General features: G+C 42.4%; 1 protein-coding gene across 1 annotated transcript in view; it reads right to left on the bottom strand.

Annotated features, from left to right (window-relative positions):
* Positions 1-21,887, bottom strand: part of LOC126354659 (proton channel OtopLc-like) — a 220,498-nt gene extending 198,611 nt beyond the window's left edge. The window contains exon 1 of the mRNA XM_050004434.1: positions 21,827-21,887. The gene's annotated coding sequence lies outside the window, so the exon portion shown is untranslated. The remainder of the gene's footprint in view (positions 1-21,826) is intronic.
* Between the last annotated feature and the right edge of the window lie 229 nt (positions 21,888-22,116).

The following is a 22,116-nucleotide window of genomic DNA, read 5'->3' as shown; positions in this document are numbered from 1 at the left end:
ATGTAGATGTAGATGTAGATGTAGATCGGTTCCTCGTTACTCGCTAACTAATATAGGTCCTCGTTTGTGCACAGCATTTAGAGATTTTTGTTACAAAATAATGCGTACATTAAATAATATCCAAAAAATCGTATTGTTTAAAGGAAGACATTTTGTTAGAAAAACTGGTGTTTTAAAGGAAAAAAGTTATCCACATTATATTTTATGAAAATACCAATTAAATAACCAGATGGAAACAGACAATAGATGTGAATATGAAGGGATTGTGAGTGGAATTTGGCGACATGTAATCCTGGACCCATTTTGTTTTCTCTATCAAGAGAATGATCTTTCTTACAGAAACCAGATTAGGAAGAGTTGCACAAAAGTAACTTTTACTATGCATACAGTGTCACAGATTATATTTTTAACGAAAGGTTACGTGTTTTTCAGCAAGTTGTTTTTCCATTAATTTGCATGGCATTCAATACTACAGCATTGATAAATGTAGACCATGAAGCTAGTAGACATGGCAGACACTTCAAAATTTTTATGGTGAGGATTTTGCCGTAACACATACATGCTGGAATGTCTTACTCAATTAGGTTAACAAATTTTACATCTTGTATCACTTTGTGTCTTTGAGAATAAAAACTGCTGATAATAAAAAAGTAGCGAAAAGGAGATTCAAAGCATTGAGAGGCAGAGAAATCGATTTCTCTTTGTTATTGGTATATAATTTACTGGTGGCTGGATACCTTAAAATGTACTGTGCAGCACTAACATTAGTCGCATTAGAATGCACAAAGAATTATGATATTTAAGATATGCAAGTTTTAACTATTGAGCAATTTCAAACAGAAAAATGTTAGAGTCGTGTTTCAGTAGTTTACGTGCTCACCCAAAATAATCCACTAGGTTCCTCTTTGAGGAGTAGATCACTACAGCTACACAGTGCATATTCTCTTGTGGTATCTGTCATAAACAATTCACTGCAGGTACAGAGGAATCAATAGTAAGAATTTTTTATTGGAGGTGAGATGGACTAAAAACGAGATGAACTACCAAGTTCTTTCCTAATGTTATATTACTGCTGGCAGGTAGAAAATTAGTTTTCAAGCACAGAGATAAACATGTTTCCTCTCGAAGTTCCCTTATAATCATTTTCGTCTAGAATGTAGGTAGAAAATTAGTTTTCAAGCACAGAGATAAACATGTTTCCTCTCGAAGCTCCCTTATAATCATTTTCGTCTAGAATGTAAGTCTTTCGATCCAGAAGAATAAGGTATTAACTACTCTTTTCGATTATAATTATTTTCCACTATTTTGTACTTGCATTTGTAAATGGTCATATACTATGATGAATACAAAAAATAATTATGTTTCGTTATTTGTGTATGGAGAGGGTTGCACGTCATTAAATTTGTCGTGCAAATGATGTAAAGAACACGTAACATAGTAACTAAGGATAAGAGCCTTGGTCAAGTGCTGCCTACCGGCTTCCGAAGTTACTCGTGGTCCTAACAAAGTTTAACGGAAACGTTCATTCACCTCACAAGCTGACACAGAATGGTTACTCAATTAGTTGTGAAGAAAAGACTAAGATAATTAAACTTTCAGGAGAGAATGCAAGAGTGGAATATACCTAAGCTATTTAAAGACGACTCTAAAGTATTTCCAATCTGTTTCAAACTACTTAAAACTTGAAACTTATTAATAGTTAAAACTTTCGTATCTTACGTATCATTATTCTTTGTATATTCAAATTCGACTAACTTAAGTAAATTTTAAAATATTCAGCCAACAATGTGTTTGTGTGTTTTTTGTTGTTATCTTATCGTTGTAAGCGTTCAGAAATTCAAAAGTATGACACGAGAAAGGAAGAGAAGGGCGATCATTAAAAAACTCTTACCGAGACATGAGAAAACAGTAGCGTAATGGAGCAGCGACTACACACTGATAGCGGCTCCTACAGGCTAGGAATCGCGGGCCGAGTGCGTGGGATCGATGGAACACTCGTGTTCCAGCGATAAGCAGAGCGTCATTCTGTGCCTGTAATGACAACACTACAGGCATGTCAGCCTAAATTAACTCGCCTTTCCACCTGACTTCCCGCACGTACGAAGCCGGGCGCTTGCGATCTCCCGTTTAGCAGATGTGTTCACAAACACGTACAAAGCACCGCAACCGCTAGTTTTCTCTCTTTGTGCTTCCCATTTGAGCTGCTTAAACAAAATTTCCTCAAAGTCAAGCTTAATTCGATTTTAATTCTGCGGAAGTTATTCTTAGTGTAACAGATAGCCCATTCTACCATCGTGAACAGTATCACTATGTGGGCCGCTTCCTGTACGGTGCCTGATCTATTCCTGTTACGAGCCACTTGTTGATCAAACACGAAAGTCAGTGGTTTTCAGACTGCATCAAACAGTACCACTGTGTGTACCGCTTCCTGTATGGTGGCTGTTCTGTTCTTGTTACGACCCACTTGTTGATCAAACGTGTAAGTCAGTGGTCATCAAACTGCGGCCCGAATCAAGTGTTCGTGGGGCTCGCGTTTCTCAGCCGTATTTTATAGTAATACGCATCCAGCGATTCACAACAGCAGAATCCGAAAACGTCAATTAACGATAAGACCTCCTTAAGAGAGTACTTATCTTGCTCAGTAACTAACAAAAATACTTACAGACAAAATATCTGAAAATGTGCTTAATTTTAATTGACGTCGGTAATTTCGGGGGTGAGATAAGTGAAGTTTGCTGCTCACGTCAGGGACAGAATCGTATGCAGCGCGGCCACTACGTCGTTGTTAATAGAAATGAGAGAAGGAATGTTTTACTGTTCGTGTTCTAATGCAGACAACTCACCAGCGTGCACAAGTAGCACCGATCACCTGCTACGGTCCAATTGTCAAACGAGGTAACATGGATTTGTAAACGTGCATTATAGAGACGGACATCTTCAAATGTGGCGCATGTTTGTAGCAAGTAATAAGAAATCAATTTCAGGTTGTTACAATACAACGTAATGACTAAAAGGAAAATGGCATTCAAAACACACTGAAGCGTCAAAGAAACTGGTATAGGTATCCGTATTCAAATACAGAGATACGTAAACAGACAGAATACCGCGCTGCGGTCGGCAAAGCCTATATAAGACAACAACTGTCTGGTGCAGTTGTTAGATTGTCTACTGCTTCTACAATGGCAGGTTATCTAGATTAGTTTGAACATGGTGTTATAGTCGGCGCACGGGCGATGGGACAGAGGGGAATTTCCTGTGCGACCATTTCACGAGTGTACTAAGAAGATCAGAAATCCGGTAAAACATCAATTCTCCGACTGCGCTGCGGCTGGAAAAGATCCTGCAAGAGCTGGACCAACGACGACTGAAGAGAATCGTTCAACGTAACAGAAGTGCAACCCTTTCGCAAATTGCTGCGGATTTCAGTGCTGGCCCACCAACAAAGTGTCAGCGTGCGAAACATTCCGCTGAAGGCCCACTCGTGTACCCTTGATGATGCTCTACGTCTCGCCTGAGCCGTCAACACCGACATTGGACTGTTGAAGAGGTGAAACATGTTACCTGGTCGGAAGAGTCTCGTTTCAAACTGTATCGAGCGGGTGGTCGTGTACGGATATGTAGACAACCTCATGAATCCATGGATCCTGAATATCAGCAGGGGACTGTTCAAGCTAGTGGATAGTCTGTAACGGTGTGGGGTGTGTGCATTTGGAGTGATATGGGACCCCTAATACGTCTAGATACGACTCTGACAGGTGACACGTACGTAAACATCCAGTATGATCACCTGCATACATTCATATCCATTGTGCATTCCGACGGACTTGGGGAATTCCAGCAGGACAATGCGACAACCCACACGTCCGGAATTGCTACTGAGTGGCTCCAGGAACACACTTCTGAGTTTAAACATTTCCGTTGGCCACCCGACACCGCAGACATGAACATTATCGAGCACATCTGGGATTCTTTGCAACCTGCTGTTCGGAAGAGATCTCCACCCCTCGTACTCTTACGGATTTTTGGACCGCCTAACAGGCTTCATGGTGTCAGTTCCCTCCAGCACACCTTCAGACATTATTCGAGTCCATGACACGTCGTCTTGCGGCACCTCTGCGTGCTTTCGGGTGCCCTGCACGATATTAGGCGGATGTACCATTTTCTTGGCTGTTCAGTGTATTTGATAAATATTTGTGGTCGTGTCTTGTATTGTAATTACTGTTAGTGATTGACATAACACAACAAATTAGGTAGATTACCAATCAACAATGAGATCAGTAGCAGAAAGAGTACTAAAGCGGCCAGAAAGGGAAAAGTAGCCTTTGCTTATATTTTTGCCCTGAACAGATCGCTGCCTGCCGAAAAGTGGTCAGGTCAGTTCTAACATACGTCGGCATTGTTGTAAGTCAGACCGACAAAGGAAGTTTTTCCGTTACTTTTTAGTGAAAACTTTTTTTCTTTTTGAGTCGTCTGATTTAAGATAAGTTATTTCTATTATTCTTGTTAACTCACTTGTCGGGAGATAAATAATTTTTTAAAATATCAATGTCTAAACACCGTCTTTTGGCCTACACACTTTATTTCAATTTGATAATTTCTTCTGTGAATCGCCAATGACGACATGGCGTCCGGTCGGGAAATGTGGCCACACTACTCATCCTGGAGAGTGGCCTACGAGACTTGGTTACTTCCAAGAGCGACGCATAATACAACAGATAAAATTGAGTTCAAAATGCTTTTATATCCAAAGCTTTCATACACCATTCTAACCCTGGTGACAATTTTCAATTAACTGGGATATGTTATTTAAAATCGTCTCTGTTCTATTTGGCCTAATTCAAAAGTCCGATCGCAAACGGTCTGCTGCAGTCGCTTGACATTCTTTCAGATAGTAGGGAGTTAAAATACCTAAAAAATATGCCCGGAAATCAGTTAAACAAACGTGGCATGATATTGCGGTGGCACTGGCCACAGTATCCACATACGTACGGAAAACTGGTCACTATGTAAGCCTCCCCCCCATGAACCATGGACCTTGCCGTTGGTGGGGAGTCTTGCGTGCCTCAGCGATACAGATAGCCGTACCGCCGGCCGCGGTGGTCTCGCGGTTCTAGGCGCTCAGTCCGGAACCGCGAGACTGCTACGGTCGCAGGTTCGAATCCTGCCTCGGGCATGGATGTGTGTGATGTCCTTAGGTTAGTTAGGTTTAATTAGTTCTAAGTTCTAGGAGAGTGATGACCACAGATGTTAAGTCGCATAGTGCTCAGAGCCATTTGGACCATTTTTAGATAGCCGTACCGTAGATACAACCACTACGGAGGGGTATCTGTTGAGAGGCCAGACAAACGTGTGCTTCCTGAAAAAGGGCAGCAGCCTTTTCAGTAGTTGCAAGGGCAACAGGCTGGATGATTGATTGATCTGGCCTTGTAACAATAACCAAAACGGCCTTGCTGTGCTGCGAACGGCTGAAAGCAAGGGGAAACTACGGCCGTAATTTTTCCCGAGGGCATGCAGCCTTACTGTATGATTAAATAATGATGGCGTCCTCTTGGGTAAAATATTCTGGAGGTAAAATAGTCCCCCATTCGGATCTCCGGGCGGGGACTACTCAAGATGATGTCGTTATCAGGAGAAAGAAAACTGGCGTTCTACGGATCGGAGCGTGGAATGCCAGATCCCTTAATCGGGCAGGTAGGTGAGAAAATTCAAAAAGGGAAATGGATAAGTTAAAGTTAGATATAGTGGGAATTAGTGAAGTTCGGTGGCAGGAGGAACAAGACTTTTGGTCAGGCAAATACAGGGTTATAAATACAAAATCAAATAGGGGTAATGCGGGAGTTGGTTTAATAATGAATAGGAGAATAGGAATGCGGGTAAGCGACTACAAACAGCATAGTGAAAGCATTATTGTGGCCAAGATAGATACGAAGCCCACACCTACTACAGTAGTACAAGTTTATATGCCAACTAGCTCTGCAGATGACGAAGAAATTGAAGAAATGTATGATGAAATAAAAGAAATTATTCAGATAGTAAAGAGAGATGAAAATTTAATAGTCATGGGTGACTGGAATTCGAGTGTAGGAAAAGGGAGAGAAGGAAACGTAGTAGGTGGATATGGATTGGGGCTACGAAATGAAAGAGAAAGCCGCCTGGTAGAATTTTGCACAGAGCACAACTTAATCATAGCTAACACCTGGTTTAAGAATCATGAAAGAAGGTTGTATACATGGAAGAACCCTGGAGATACTAAAAGGTATCAGATAGATTATATAATGGTAAGACAGAGATTTAGGAACCAGGTTTTAAATTGTAAGACATTTCCAGGGGCAGATGTGGACTCTGACAACAATCTATTGGTTATGACCTATAGATTAAAACTGAAGAAACAGCAAAAAGGTGCTAACTTAAGGAGATGGGACCTGGATAGACTGAAAGAACCAGAGGTTGTAGAGAGTTTCAGAGAGAGCATAAGGGAACAATTGACAGGAATGGAGGAAAGAAATACAGTAGAAGACGAATGGGTAGCTCTGAGGGATGAAGTAGTGAAGGCAGTAGATCAAGTAGGTAAAAAGACGAGGGCTAATAGAAAACCTAGGGTAACAGAAGAAATATTGAATTTAACTTATGAAAGGAGAAATTATAAAAATGTAGTAAATGAAGAAGGCAAAAAGGAATACAAACGTCTCAATAATGAGATATACAGGAAGTGCAAAATGGCTAAGCAGGGATGGCTAGAGGACAAATGTAAGGATGTACAAGCTTATCTCACTAGGGGTAAGATAGATACTGCCCACAGGTAAATTAAAGAGACCTTTGGAGATAAGAGAACCACTTGTATGAACATCAAGAGCTCAGATGGAAACCCAGTTCTAAGCAAAGAAGGGAAAGCAGAAAGGTGGAAGGAGTATACAGAGGGTCTATACAAGGGCGATGTACTTGAAGACAATATTATGGAAATGGAAGAGGATGTAGATGAAGATGAAATGGGAGATACGATACTGCGTGAAGAGTTTGACAGAGCACTGAAAGACCTGAGTCGAAACAAGGCCCCTGGAGTAGACAACATTCCATTGGAACTACTGACGGCCTTGGGAGGGCCAGTCCTGACAAAACTCTACCATCTGGTGAGCAAGATGTATGAGACAGGCGAAATACTGTCAGACTTGAAGAAGAAAATAATAATTCCAATCCCAAAGAAATCAGGTGTTGACAGATGTGAAAATTACCGAACTATCAGTTTAATAAGTCACGGTTGTAAAACAATAACGCGAATCCTTTACAGACGAATGGCAAAACTGGTAGAAGCCGACCTCTGGGAAGATCAGTTTGCATTTCGTTGAAACGTTCGAACACGTGAGGCAGTACTGACCCTACGACTTATTTTAGAAGAAAGATTAAGGAAAGACAAACCTACGTTTCTAGCATTTGTAGACTTAGAGAAAGCTTTTGATAACGTTGACTGGAACACTCTCTTTCAAATTCTAAAGGTGGCGGGGGTAAAATACAGGGAGCGAAAGACTATTTACAATTTGTACAGATACCAGATGGCAGTTATAAGAGTCGAGTGATATGAAAGGGAAGCAGTGGTTGGGAAGGGAGTGAGACAGGGTTCTACCCTCTCCCCTATGTGTTCAATCTGTATATTGAGCAAGCAGTAAAGGAAACAAAAGAAAAATTCGGAGTAGGTATTAAAATCCATGGAGAAGAAATAAAAACTTTGAGGTTCGCCGATGAGATTGTAATTCTGTCAGAGACAGCAAGGGACCTGGAAGAGCAGTTGAATGGAATGGACAGTGTCTTGAAAGGAGTATATAAGATGAACATTAACAAAATCAAAACGAGGATAATATAATGTAGTCGAATTAAGTCGGGTGATGCTGAGGGAATTAGATTAGGAAATGAGACACTTAAAGTAGTAAAGGAGTTTTGCTATTTGGGGAGCAAAATAACTGATGACGGTCGAAGTAGAGAGGATATAAAATGTATACTGGCAATGGGAAGGAAAGCGTTTCTCAAGAAGAGAAATTTGTTAACGTCGAGTATAGATTTAAGTGTCAGGAAGTCTTTTCTGAAAGTATTTGTATGGAGTGTAGCCATGTATGGAAGTGAAACATGGACGATAAATAGTATGGACAAGAAGAGAAATTTGTTAACATCGAGTATAGATTTAAGTGTCAGGAAGTCTTTTCTGAAAGTACACTCCTGGAAATTGAAATAAGAACACCATGAATTTATTGTCCCAGGAAAGGGAAACTTTATTGACACATTCCTGGGGTCAGATACATCACATGATCACACTGACAGAACCACAGGCACATAGACACAGGCAACAGAGCATGCACATTGTCGGCACTAGTACAGTGTATATCTACCTTTCGCATCAATGCAGGCTGCTATTCTCCCATGGAGACGATCGTAGAGATGCTGGATGTAGTCCTGTGGAACGGCTTGCCATGCCATTTCCACCTGGCGCCTCAGTTGGACCAGCGTTCGCGCTGGACGTGCAGACCGCGTGAGACGACGCTTCATCCAGTCCCAAACATGCTCAATGGGGGACAGATCCGGAGATCTTGCTGGCCAGGGTAGTTGACTTACACCTTCTAGAGCACGTTGGGTGGCACGGGATACATGCGGACGTGCATTGTCCTGTTGGAACAGCAAGTTCCCTTGCCGGTCTAGGAATGGTAGAACGATGGGTTCGATGACGGTTTGGATGTACCGTGCACTATTCAGTGTCCCCTCGACGATCAACAGAGGTGTACGGCCAGTGTAGGAGATCGCTCCCCACACCATGATGCCGGGTGTTGGCCCTGTGTGCCTCGGTCGTATGCAGTCCTGATTGTGGCGCCCACCTGCACGGCGCCAAACACGCATACGACCATCATTGGCACCAAGGCAGAAGCGACTCTCATCGCTGAAGACGACACGTCTCCATTCGTCCCTCCATTGACGCCTGTCGCGACACCACTGGAGGCAGGCTGCACGATGTTGGGGCGTGAGCGGAAGACGGCCTAACGGTGTGCGGGACCGTAGCCCAGCTTCATGGAGACGGTTGCGAATGGTCCTCGCCGATACCCCAGGAGCAACAGTGTCCCTAATTTGCTGGGAAGTGGCGGTGCGGTCCCCTACGGCACTGCGTAGGATCCTACGGTCTTGGCGTGCATCCGTGCGTCGCTGAAGTCCGGTCCCAGGTCGACGGGCACGTGCACCTTTCCGCCGACCACTGGCGACAACATCGATGTACTGTGGAGACCTCACGCCCCATGTGTTGAGCAATTCGGCGGTACGTCCACCCGGCCTCCCGCATGCCCACTATACGCCCTGGCTCAAAGTCCGTCAACTGCACATACGGTTCACGTCCACACTGTCGCGGCATGCTACCAGTGTTAAAGACTGCGATGGAGCTCCGTATGCCACGGCAAACTGGCTGACACTGACGGCGGCGGTGCACAAATGCTGCGCAGCTAGCGCCATTCGACGGCCAACACCGCGGTTCCTGGTGTGTCCGCTGTGCCGTGCGTGTGATCATTGCTTGTACAGCCCTCTAGCAGTGTCCGGAGCAAGTATGGTGGGTCTGACGCACCGGTGTCAATGTGTTCTTTTTTCCATTTCCAGGAGTGTATTTGTATGGAGTGTAGCCATGTACAGAAGAATGCTGAAGATTAGATGGATAGATCACATAACTAATGAGGAAGTATTGAGTAGGATTGGGGAGAAGAGAAGTTTGTGGCACAGCTTGCAAGAAGAAGGGTTCGGTTGGTAGGACATGTTCTGAGGCATCAAGGGATCACCAATTTAATATTGGAGGGCAGCGTGGAGGGTAAAAATCGTAGAGGGAGACCAAGAGATGAATACACTAAGCAGATTCAGAAGGATATAGGTTGCAGTAGGTACTGGGAGATCATGGAGAGGTGCATCAAACCAGTCTCAGGACTTAAGACCACAACACAACAACAACACATGTAAGCCTTCAGAAAATTTTATGTAGTTGCAATATATTATTTTCTTTTTCACTTAAACGTATTAGGTGTGATACCTTACAATATGTAGATTCAAAAAGTGTAAGTGGTAAGCTTGTATTAAGAAGCTGGTGAAAGTTGGATTTTTCTTTGTGTGGCGTGGCCACTTTTCAAACTCCCCTCCCCCTACCCTCACCCTTTCCTTCTTCCTGAGCGAAGCGGTCCGAGACGTCGCCCAATATCAGCTCTTAGACAAAAGAGCTTGGTGCCAGCTGGTATAAGTCATTAAGTACAAGGAGCGTAAAAAGCGCAGCAGGCACGTTCACACACTGCGTGCAACATAAACTCTGTACAAAATATGAGTAACTTAAGTGTCCTCGCACTGAGAAGAACCTCTGTTCAGTTCCCATCTGAAAACACTGATGATGGTATCCCTGAATCAATTCCGGGATATATCAGTGAATGCAGATCCGTCTCGATCAGTTTGAAATGTAAAAATTGCGAGGGCCACTGTATGTAGTGGATACTGGGAGTAGGGTACATCGTAAAAGGTCTTTTCTCGCAGTAGCCCGTGAAGCTGCACGTCTTCAATGGGTCAAACAATACAGACAGCGGATGCCTGGAGGGGTGTGGTATAGTCTGAAGAGTCATGATTTTACCTCTTTTCAAATGATGCAAGGAGTGTGCCATGACTTGGGTCCACTGATACAGGTTACCGTGAAAATGATCCAGCATGTTTATTTCAACATTCTCGGCGACCAGGTGTCGCCCTTTCTTCTACATCTTCATGGTGAATATGTCATGGACACTCCCGTCATCCAAACTCACAACCTCCTTACTCAAAGGGCTGCTAGCTTAAGAGCCGGATTTAACGACCATTCAGGAATCCTGTCACTCCATAACTCGTTCGCTTAACCCCCCGATCTTCGTCGCAAAGAACATGTCTGGGAGTATTTGGAAAAGCCGGTAAAATGTAGTGATCAGCACCCCTACAGTTTGATATTTTTATAAAATCTGTATGCGGTAGGCGGTGTTACACCGTATCAGGGGCGTGTGTCCCGAGATTAATTGATGCTTTGTCCAGTGTTATCCGTAGTACTGTGATGTAGTTCGAATGCCAGAAATTCTGAAAACTCAAAAACGACTCGAAGTAACCATGAATGCTTGCATAAGATGTATATTTAATATCTGGTACCTCACGACGGCCTTTCCTACGATCAGTCGGGTCGTATGTGAACGGATACAGTCTGTTTCCTTCATCGTGTTCTTAGTCACTGCTATCCCCAGTACTTGTCCTCGAATATCAGATACATATCATCATTCTGTAACGTCATTAAGAGATCTGACACGTCCAGATTCATGGCTGTACCTATGCGTAACGGCAAATCATACTCCATCCCATCCTCTATTTTGCCCCTATTACTCTGTAACACCCCCAGCCCCCCCCCCCGCCCCCACCCCTCCAATAACGTGGGGGTAATCCAAGACCACCTCCGCATTCAAAAGGAGATTAAAGTTTTGCCTGTTGTCATCAGTACAGCTTCCCTCTCGAAAAATCCCAATTGTCTTCTTTCTGTCCAACAGGAAACTAGTAATTCTGTCACCTTGGAAACGTCATCCATGCCTTCGTCATACCCATCGCTGTTTTTCTCTTCCATCTCATCTGCTAAACGTGTCCTATTTTTTTCTTGTTTTGCTCTTGGCCAATTAAATTTTATTCCAGATTTGATCCATTCTATACTGCTATTATACACAGAAGAGCAAAAGAAACTGGTACACCTGCCTAATATCGTGTAGGGCCCCGTCAGCTCACAAAAGTGCCGCAACACGAGTGGCATGGAGTCTACTAATGTCTGAAGTAGTGCTGGAGGGAACTGACACCATGAAGCGTGCAGGGCTGTCCATAAATCCGTAAGAGTCCGAAGAAGTGGAGATCTCTTCCGAATAGCACGTTGCAAGGCATCCCACATATGCTCAATGATGTTCATGTCTGGGGTGTTTGGGGGATAGCGGAAGTGTTTAAACTGAGAAGTGTGTTCCTGGAGCCACTGTAGCAATTCTGTACGTGTGGGGTGTCGCATTGTCCTGCTGGAATTCTCCAAGCCCGTCGGAATGCGCAGTGGACATGAATGGATGCAGATGGTCAGACAGAATGCTCACGTACATGTCGCCTATCTGAGTCGTATCGAGAGGTGTCAGATATCGCACATCACGGCAACTGCATACGCCCCATACCATTACAGAGCCTCCTCCAGCTTGAACAGTTCGGTGCTCACATGCAGAGACCACGGATTCAGGAGGTTGTCTCCTTACCCGTACACGTCCATCCGCTTGATACAATTAAAAACGAGATTAGCCCGACCAGACAACATGTTTCCAGTCATCGACTTCGGCTCCGAAGGCCTATATCGATGATACTTGGTGATGGTCCGGCATTGAAATCTGCAGCAATTTGCGGAAGGCTTGAACTTCTTTCACGTTGAACGATTGTCTTCAGTCGTCGTTGGTCGCGTTCTTGCAGGATCTTTTTTCAGCCGCAGCGATGTCGGAGATTTGATATTTTACCGGATTATTGATATTCACCGTACTCTCGTGAAATGGTCGTACGGAAAAATCCCCATTTCATCGCTACCTCGGAGATGCTGTGTCAACTCGCCCTTGCGCTGACTATTACACCACGTTCACTTACTTAAGCGTGAGAACCTGACATTATAGGAGCAGTAACCGATCTAAAAACTGCGCCGTAAACTTCTTGTCTTATATAGGCGTTGCCGACCGCAGCGCCGTATTCTGCTTGTTTACATATCTCTGTACTTGAATCCGCATGCCTACACCAGTTTCTTTGGGGCTTCAGTGTATGTTTCTGTTAGTCATTACTATTGCACCCAACCCAGCATAATTACTAAATTGTTTAACATGTGTTATTCAGAGTGACATTCCTAAAATATCGTATAGTCTTTGTTATTTCTTTTATTATAATTATGCACTGATCGTATACTATGCATATTGTAATCATACTGTATCTATTAGTACTGGTCATGTACTACAGGCGTCCGCCCCCTGTAGCTGAATGGTCAGCATGACGGATTGTCAATCCTCTGGGCTCGGGTTCGATTCCCGGCTCGGCCGGGGAATTTCCTCCGCCCAGGGAGTGGGTGTTGTGCTGTCATCATCCTCATCGACTGCAGGTCGCCAAAGTGGCGTCAAATTGAAAGAACGGCACCCGTCGAACGGTCTGCCCGACGGGAGGGAGGGGGGAGGGGGGAGGGGGGGGGGGGTTCTACAGGTATTCTAATGTTAACTAATCGAGGACTTCTGGCTAGCTGCAACAAAGAGTCCAAACACACCAATATTGCCAGATGAAGGAAATGCACACCTAAATAAACTGAAAGGGAACGTTAGAATTTAGTTCCCTTCAAAAATCGAGTTCGTTATTTTTCTGAATTTATTTCCGGAAACCACAGAAAAAACCTACACCAGGACAGCCGGACGGCAATTCGAGTTCATTCCCCTTGCATGTGAATCTAATGTCTTAACCATAGTGTAGCCTTCCTTGGTTACACAGTCTAACAAAATTTTTAAAGGACCCTAAAAGATTTAAATTTTACATTCGAAACTTGCTTCAAATGCAACGAAATAAAAGAAACCCTCTTTTGCCTGCAAATGTTTCGTGATACGTAATTAAGTAGCCTTAAGTTACGTGCTGACTCGGTTCGAACAACGAAACAAGCAGGCATAATGAGCTATTTAATGCAGTTCATAGATGTGAAGAAATTACCTCGTGTTGCACTCACTGATTTTAATTAATCAATGTTCTTAAAGATCTGAGTACGATATTTCTGTTTCCTTCTTTTTTCATCTATTTTTTATCTTTCTCTCTTGCTAGAAAAAAAAAAACATCCGTAGACCTGGATGTTGACCCAGCCAAGTCTAGCTAAGCCCGATAGCGCTTAACGTCAGTGATGTGATTGGAACCGGTGTTACCACAGCGGCAACGCCGTTGCCTTATGTATTTCTAAAGGGAAATACAACTACTAAGATATTATGTATGCATTACGTGTTTATCATCTTTCGTAATGTTTAAGTGAAAATCACAAGCCATGAGATTGAGCGAGCATGATTTTTAAAAAAAAGTCAGTACTTTAGTATATTCCTGCCAAAGTAGAAGACTGAAGGACACTGATGATCCAGGAAATTTTTGGTGTCGCTAGCAGATATTTCAAAAATAAGTCTACGTTAATAAACCAAGTTATGAAGCGATGGAGTCAATCAGACATAAGATTCCTGTATTATTCGAGGGCCTCTATATTACGAAATCGCGAACCCGGTTCATGGCTGACAGTGCAGGTTCCAGTTGCAAGCTGTCTAACGACTTCCAGGGGCAACAAAAATGTTATTTTCAGTCTTTATTGTGACTATTGACGAAATTAAGAACTTAAAATGCTGTCATAATGAATTCATTAAAAGATAAATCTTAGTTGAAGGTTTGACGCAGTAAGACAAGCATTACAGTTACAGCCTGTGCGTGAGATCCGTTCAAAATATTACACGCCAGTGGTGTGCTGGAGCGAAATGCGGTCGTCATCGCTGCACATACCTGTGTGTTATGTGTAACTGCACGAAGTTCCGTTCAGTGCTGCATTGAGTAGAACGTTGTGTCGTACAGTTTGCAGGCTTAGAGGAGAACCGCGTCTACATTAAATTTTGCGTGAAACTCGAGAAAACCTTTACAGAGACACACCAAATGATGCAATAAACCTACGGTGATGAGTGCTTAAGCCGTACTCAGTTTTACGAATGGTTCACATTGTATAAAAATTGCCGGACGGAAGTTACAGATTACTTTCATCCAGGACGCCCTTCGACTCTACCGACGACGCTCCTGTCAAGAGCGTCAACGAAATTTTATGTGTCAATAGAAGACTGATTGTCAGACAGATTGCAGAACAATGTAAAATTTCGGTTGCATCATTACACGAAATCCTGACGCAGAATCTTGGAATGCAAGTTCGCTGCCAAGTTCGTCCCACGCCTCATAAGTGAAGACAACAAAGGCCTACGCCACACAATCAATCAAGAGCTTAAAGATCGCGCAAATGAGAACGATATGTTCCTTAAGAGACTCATAACTGATGGTGAAACGTGGGTCTACGGCTATGACGTAGAGTCCAAGGTTCAAGCTTCACAATGGGACAATGCGTCGGGATAGGTTCGACAAAAAAAAAATCTGGTATAGACATAACCGTTTCCAAATTATTATTTTTGCTTACATGATTTGACTGCATTAAGTTGCATATGTTTGCAGATGACAGACTGAAAGAAGACAGGCACCATAAAAACATAATACCTCAAGAGAACCACACCATGTAGTAAAGAAGATATGAGTACATAACTTCATATGTTCTTCAAAAAATTGTAATTACGGTATTAAAAACTAATATTTACGTGTGTACAAACAGCAAAGAACATTATGTTTAACGCCATAAAATAAAAGCCCTCTGATGATACATGCTGCAACTGCAGTGAAACATGTTTGGAATATAAAACAAAATTATGTTTCTCTAAAGGTGGACTCCATCCAAAAATATATGTATAAAAAAAACCATCAGATCAGGTCAAAGTCAAAGCCATTCCGACACTTTTCTTTGACTTTGAAGGATTAGTTCATCATGAATTCGTGCCACAGACAGAAACTTAGTCGATGGTACTATCAGGACGTGTTGTGACGCCTGTGAGAAAATGTGAGGAGGGAACGACCTTAAATGTGACGAGACAATTTATGGCTGTTGCACCACGAAAATGTATCCGCTCATTCATCCCTGATGGTGCACACTATTGCACAAAAACGAAATCGCTGTGCTGCGTCATCCGTCATACTCTCCAAACCTGGCCCCTGAGGACTTCTTTTATTTCCCAAGTAGAAAACGCCGTTGAAAGGACGAAGATTTGTAACTATAGACGAGATAAAAGAAAATTCGCAGACTGCGCTTCGCGCGATTCAACAAGAGGCGTACCAAGATTGCTTCGCAAGTGGAAACGGCGTTGGGAGCGGTGTATTGATTGTGGAGAGGAGTCTTTTGAAAGTGACAATGCACAACAATCTACATTATACAATATTTCAAACCTTTACGAAACTTTCACCCTCTAAGGCGCTTAGAAAACTATCAAAGGGAGAAGATATTATCGCTTCTTACATTTTCATTTTCCGTGCACTAAAACTGCCGCATCAGGCATGCCGTCTTACTTATTTACTATTAAGTCTATGCGGAACAAATTTAGCAGACAGTTTCTATACATACCACAGAATGTGCCTGCAGAATGATTTCACTGTGCGACGCGCAATTCAGGTGGCACGACGTCACAAACATTGAGACGTGTAAAAGGTCAGCTTTCGCTCAAAACGGACCACAAATTACCCAAAATACACACATCCTGTATTAGATAATGAGAGCTTTTAGCGTCTTCTAACATACTTTAAACATAATTTCAAACCTTTCTAAAACTTTTTCTTGCTTAAGTGCTTAAAATCAAATACTTAACACACTAACTCATTTGTAAAGTAATCATAACTTTGAAACTCTTATGTACATGGGAGTTCGATTCTTAAAAGGATCGAGGGTTTGCTGGATTATTCTAAAAGGCAAATATGTCGATAACTTGAAGATTGATTTGACCACTGCACTGATTTATTTGCATGGCCCCATTGCAGGTGGTGTGCCATCGCCTTTCTCCGACCTTTGAACTAACCCACCCAGCTTGGAATTTTTCACATTGACATATACAAAATTGTCGCAGTTGAAAGAAACAAAACGTGACAGAAAAAAATCCTCTGACTGGCTAGGGTTTGAACACCAGTATGACATTTAGTCACCGGACCACACCTTGTGCATTAAATTCCAGCTAGTCCAAAAATTTTGCAGCATTACAAGGGGCGTTGCCAGATGGTTTGATAATGCTATCCCTGTTAAGACGATGACTAATATTTATCCACAATAATATCACGTCCCGTCAACAGAGAATTTTTGTATTAAAGTCCGCGCTCAGTTAAGGACAGTTACAACAAAAATAAACCTAATGTTATATTTTTTGATGTGATGCGGATTGATTAGATATTGAGCTCCGTTTAACAGTAATTTAGCAGCCAATATCCACCTATATGCTAGATACTACATAATGCGTTTCATTAGAAAAGAGATACACCATTTTCCTTTAACGGGAAGGAACGCCATCCTACTGTCACCCAGATGTGACTGTCGATGAATCACAATGGAACCGTCCCACACACAGCGCCATAGCGGATACACTAATTTCTTTCTGTGGAATCACGCAGTTTCATCTCTGAATCAAACGCGCTAAAGAAATATTGAATGTGTTAAAAAATTATGAATTTTACAAATATGTAAAACAACGTCTCCACCGTGTTCGACAGTCAGTCAGTCATAAAACTGGAAACTGTTAATAGGCCGAGGACCTAATGCAAATGGAATTCGTGCAAATCAAATATTTGCTTTGGAAGTAGCAGTTCCACTTTTTTTAAATACAGAAAGTGTTATGCATCTGAAAAGGAGGGAAGAAATTAACATTTAACGAGTTCATTAGAGAAGAAACAAAAGCTTGGATAGGACAAGAATGAAAAAGGAAACTGACCACGTCCTCTTCAAAGGAACCACCCCAACATTCATTTATATTCCACTTCTTTGCGGCTATTCTCGGCGCCGCAGGCATTTTCTCCAGCGCTCATTCGTGTATACAGGCAACCTGTCGTGATGGAATTTGGAAACTAGACATATAAATAACTACAATATGTACGAGCAGTAGCTTTGGAACTGATTTTCCCAAGCAAATACTTTATCTCCTTCGAAAATAATGGAGAAGATTATTAAAAGTCCAGTCCCTGTTGTACTTATCATAATGCAATAGGATGTTTCCTGACATTCTATTCCGAACGTAAGGGATGGCTGATACGTAAGGAGGAACTGACTTCACAGCACTTTCAGTAAATTAAATATTACGTTGGTCCAAATCGACGATTAATTGTATGGACTTCTTCTTGACGACACATCACGACAGACACTTGGAATGATGTAGGGAAGCAACTGAAAATCTAAATCTGAATATCTGCATGGTAAACTAAACCACAGTTCTCGTAATACAAGACTAGCGCGTTAATCATTGCACCACCTACTACACGATTGTAGTATGAAGAGTGCAGTCCCCTTCCAGTGAGGTAAGACAGTACTTGAAATACTGGACTGACGTGTGGGAAGAGAGGGGTTCAAATCTCCCTACAGCCTTCCAGACTTTGGTTTTCCGTGATTTCACTCTACCTTATGTTGAGGTGGTTCGTTTGAAGAGGAAGTGTTCAGTTTCCTTTCTCATCCTTGTCCTATCCAAACTTGTGTTCCTTCTCTAATGACCTCGTTAAAAGTTAATTTTCCTCCCTCCTTTTCAGATGTAAAACAGTTCCTATATTTTTTTTAAAAAAATGTCACTCCTCCTCTCCAGAACTAGTCTCAACAGTACACTGCTCCATCACCAAGTTATGCAAGAACTTTGTTGTGTCACTCAACATGCTTATTAAATGTACCAACCACTTGTGTTGTCTATGTCAAGTTGTTATGTTTCATTTTAGATTGTAGTCCTTCTTATAAATGACTATATGAGGAAGGGATGCGCCTGTACCACCTCGAAAAGAAATATAACAATTTTGCTATTAATGACGTCTACTCCCCAACTTTTTAGCGAATTATATTCTTATTTAATATCTTTACAAACTGCATAATTATTTGATATGGTGAAATTTGACATATACAGAGTGAAACACGCAGCGTTCAGATTAGTATAATTTAAAACACTCTCTGATATCAAGAAACTATTATTGTGCTGAAGTCGTATGTAAAACAGGAAAAAGCTTCTGCCTATGGTGGCTACAAGTGTATTACGTATGATATCAGTAACCCTCACACCTAATTACTGAAAGCCGGCCATATTGGCCGAGCGGTTCTAGGCGCTACGGTCTGGAACCGCGCGACCGCTACGGTCGCAGATTCGAATCCTGCCTCGGACATGGATGTGTGTCATGTCCTTAGGTTAGTTAGGTTTAAGTAGTTCTAAGTTCTAGCGGACTGATGACCGCAGCAGTTAAGTCCCATAGTGCTCAGAGCCATTTGAACCACTTAATTAGAATAGCATTCCTAAGTAAAAATGTCCGTTTGATGGCGTTGTTTAAGCACATATGAAACCGAGGGAGACACCCATGCGGGTATATAAACACCAAAATGTAACCAAGGGGTTAGTGTGCACTTCGAATAGAAACCTTTTGATCGTCCCTTATATAAACCAGTTTCAGATGTCTGATTACTTTAAAAATGAGTTAATGTGTTAAATATTTGGTGTTAAACATGTAAAGCCTTTTTGAATGAAGCACACCCTAACTAATTACGTTGGTGTAACATGTTTCTGATTATTCACCCATGGGCTAACGAAGAATGCAAAAGCTAGTTTTTCGCGCGTCTCACCGTTTGCGATATTATATCTTCTGAACTGTGTTGCGATTAGCAGTAGGCGAAAGAAGAAATAAATTAAAACGTCGTGCCTGACGTTGAAGTTTTATTTTATGATCAACGAAAATGTATTTAGAGATAAAGTTTCTTCTTTTCATTAGTTTGTTGGGGTGTCGGCGAGAACAAATTTCTAAAAGGTTTGAAACAACAAGTAAAGTTTTTTGAAGTCGGAAAATGTTCCCATTCTCAAATACTGGATGTCTGACGCCTAGGTATTGAAACGTCCCCTTAGAAAAATTATGAACGACTGTGCTGGTAAACTTGCACGTTATTTGACATGCACGTTATTTGACACAAAGACAGCTGAGTAAAACTGAACGTACTCAGACAGTTCTCTCTTTACTTATTCTGATCACTAAACTGACACACAATATTTTTCAGCGCAACGCAATCTTTCAATAATCCCTGCAAAAGAATGGCCATGACTAACAATAACCTATACCTTTCATGAATCACTTACCTCACAAAAATCTTCGTTATTGCAATACATCGAGCGCCAGTACTGCCAGCTAAATATGAGATTCTAACTACTGAAGGCACTAACTACTGATAGGCTTAGTTAGCAAATGAAAGATTTTGATAGACAACAATGTATTTACCTTAACAGCGTTCAAAAGTCATTATATATATATATATATATATATATATATATATATATATATATATATATATATATATATATATAAATTCATGACATCCATCTTCACAAATTTCCTTTTTCTGGCGAACACACGTCCAGATAGTCCGCTTACAGCAACCTCACAAAACTCTGTGGCGCCGGCCGAGGTGGCCGAGCGGTTCTAGGTGCAACAGTCTGGAACAGCGCGACCGCTACGGCCCACAGGTTCGAATTCTGCCACGGGCATGGATGAGTGTGATGTCCTTAGATTAGTTAGGTTTAAGTAGTTCTAAGATCTAGGGGACTGATGACCTCAGAAGTTAAGTCCCATAGTTCTCAGAGCCATTTGAACCATTTTGAAAACTTTGGCATCTCTCTCCACATCCACCACTGCTCACGGCTCACATCCAGCTGCCCAACACTACACCAGCGAATGTTTCAACAATGAGTCCAGCCAGCCACAGACTGCACACAGCGCAGTCAGTGATTTTCATACAGAGCGCTACGTGGCGTTACCAACATAAAAACCTAAACAGCCTACTTACAGCATTTGCGCACCGTCAGTTAAGCTGCCTTAAGACCAACACGCCGTTGCTCACTGTAATACCTGTCTTTTTGTGTAAACCGTTTAACATAAAATTCTACCTGCTAATGAGTAGACAATCACAGAATTTTACCCTTTTAAATTCAGTCGGTAATTATAACAGCGAAGTAGTGAAAATCGAATTTTTGTTGCCACTGGAGGCTGTTAGACCGAATGACGTGGTGGCAGTTTTAACACTTTAGTACTAGAGAGGTTAGTTTAGCAAGACAGAACTACCTGAGCATTATCATATAGATCGAAGCAGGTCATACAATAAAACAGTAATTTTGTGGCCGAAGACTATTATAAATTCTATACATTATTTGACATGAAACTTCCTGGCAGATTAAAACTGTGTGCCCGACCGAGACTCGAACTCGGGACCTTTGCCTTTCGCGGGCAAGTGCTCTACCAACTGAGCTACCGAAGCACGACTCACGCCCGGTACTCACAGCTGTACTTCTGCCAGTACCTCGTCTCCTACCTTCCAAACTTTACAGAAGCTCTCCTGCGAACCTTGCAGGAGTTCGAGTCTCGGTCGGGCACACAGTTTTAATCTGCCAGGAAGTTTCATATCAGCGCACACTCCGCTGCAGAGTGAAAATCTCATTCTGGATTATTTGACATGTTTATACGTTTGGAAAAATCACTGTAAACATATCAAATTATTATACATTATGCAAACACTTTAAATAACAGCAAAGTTGGCTGAATAGGTGGGAAACTAGGGGCCATGTAGTAAAAATAAAGTAAAAAAATTGCACAGTAGTGGAATGGCTTTCCTCCTAGTCAGCGACAGGGAATAACACTTCAATCCAACTTCTATCATAACAACTTGATATGGACTTTTTAGCAATCACCAGTTGCCAGCATAAGCGAAAGTAGCGTTTAGTCTTCGCACCACCTGATAGTCCTAAGATTTGGTTTCCTAGTCTGTCTGTCGCCAGAGGGGACACGAAGCCACTCATTACAAACCTTCCATATTTTTAAAAGGCACAAAATCAACAGACAACAGATTCTGTTGGTTAGACGGCACCGCTAAGCAGATATGCTCCAGAAAGGAAACATACTCTCCTTGGCCGAGGGTGGCAGCACTCACCGGAAACTGGAGTCGCCCTCGCCGACTGGTCAGATGTGGATGCAGAGGCCCACTGGAGACAGTGTCAGTGTCGCGGTCGCACGTCCACTAAGCTGGATTACCGACCTCCAGATTACCTCTCTCTTATCCACGCCGCTAATCGCCGCTGTCTTTTACTAATTCCTGCAATAAAATTCCTGCCGGCACTGCTTCACTACTTATCTCTATTTCGGTAGGCTAAGCACCTTGAGTGCAACTTCGGTGACGCGGTGCCGGACTCCGTACGTTTAAGACAAAGCCGTAGCCCCCGA

The sequence above is a fragment of the Schistocerca gregaria genome, chromosome 3, assembly GCF_023897955.1.
Source record: "Schistocerca gregaria isolate iqSchGreg1 chromosome 3, iqSchGreg1.2, whole genome shotgun sequence".
Classification (NCBI taxonomy): domain Eukaryota; kingdom Metazoa; phylum Arthropoda; class Insecta; order Orthoptera; family Acrididae; genus Schistocerca; species Schistocerca gregaria.
The sequence above is the reverse complement of the archived record's forward strand: the minus strand, read 5'-3'. Positions and strand labels throughout refer to the sequence as shown.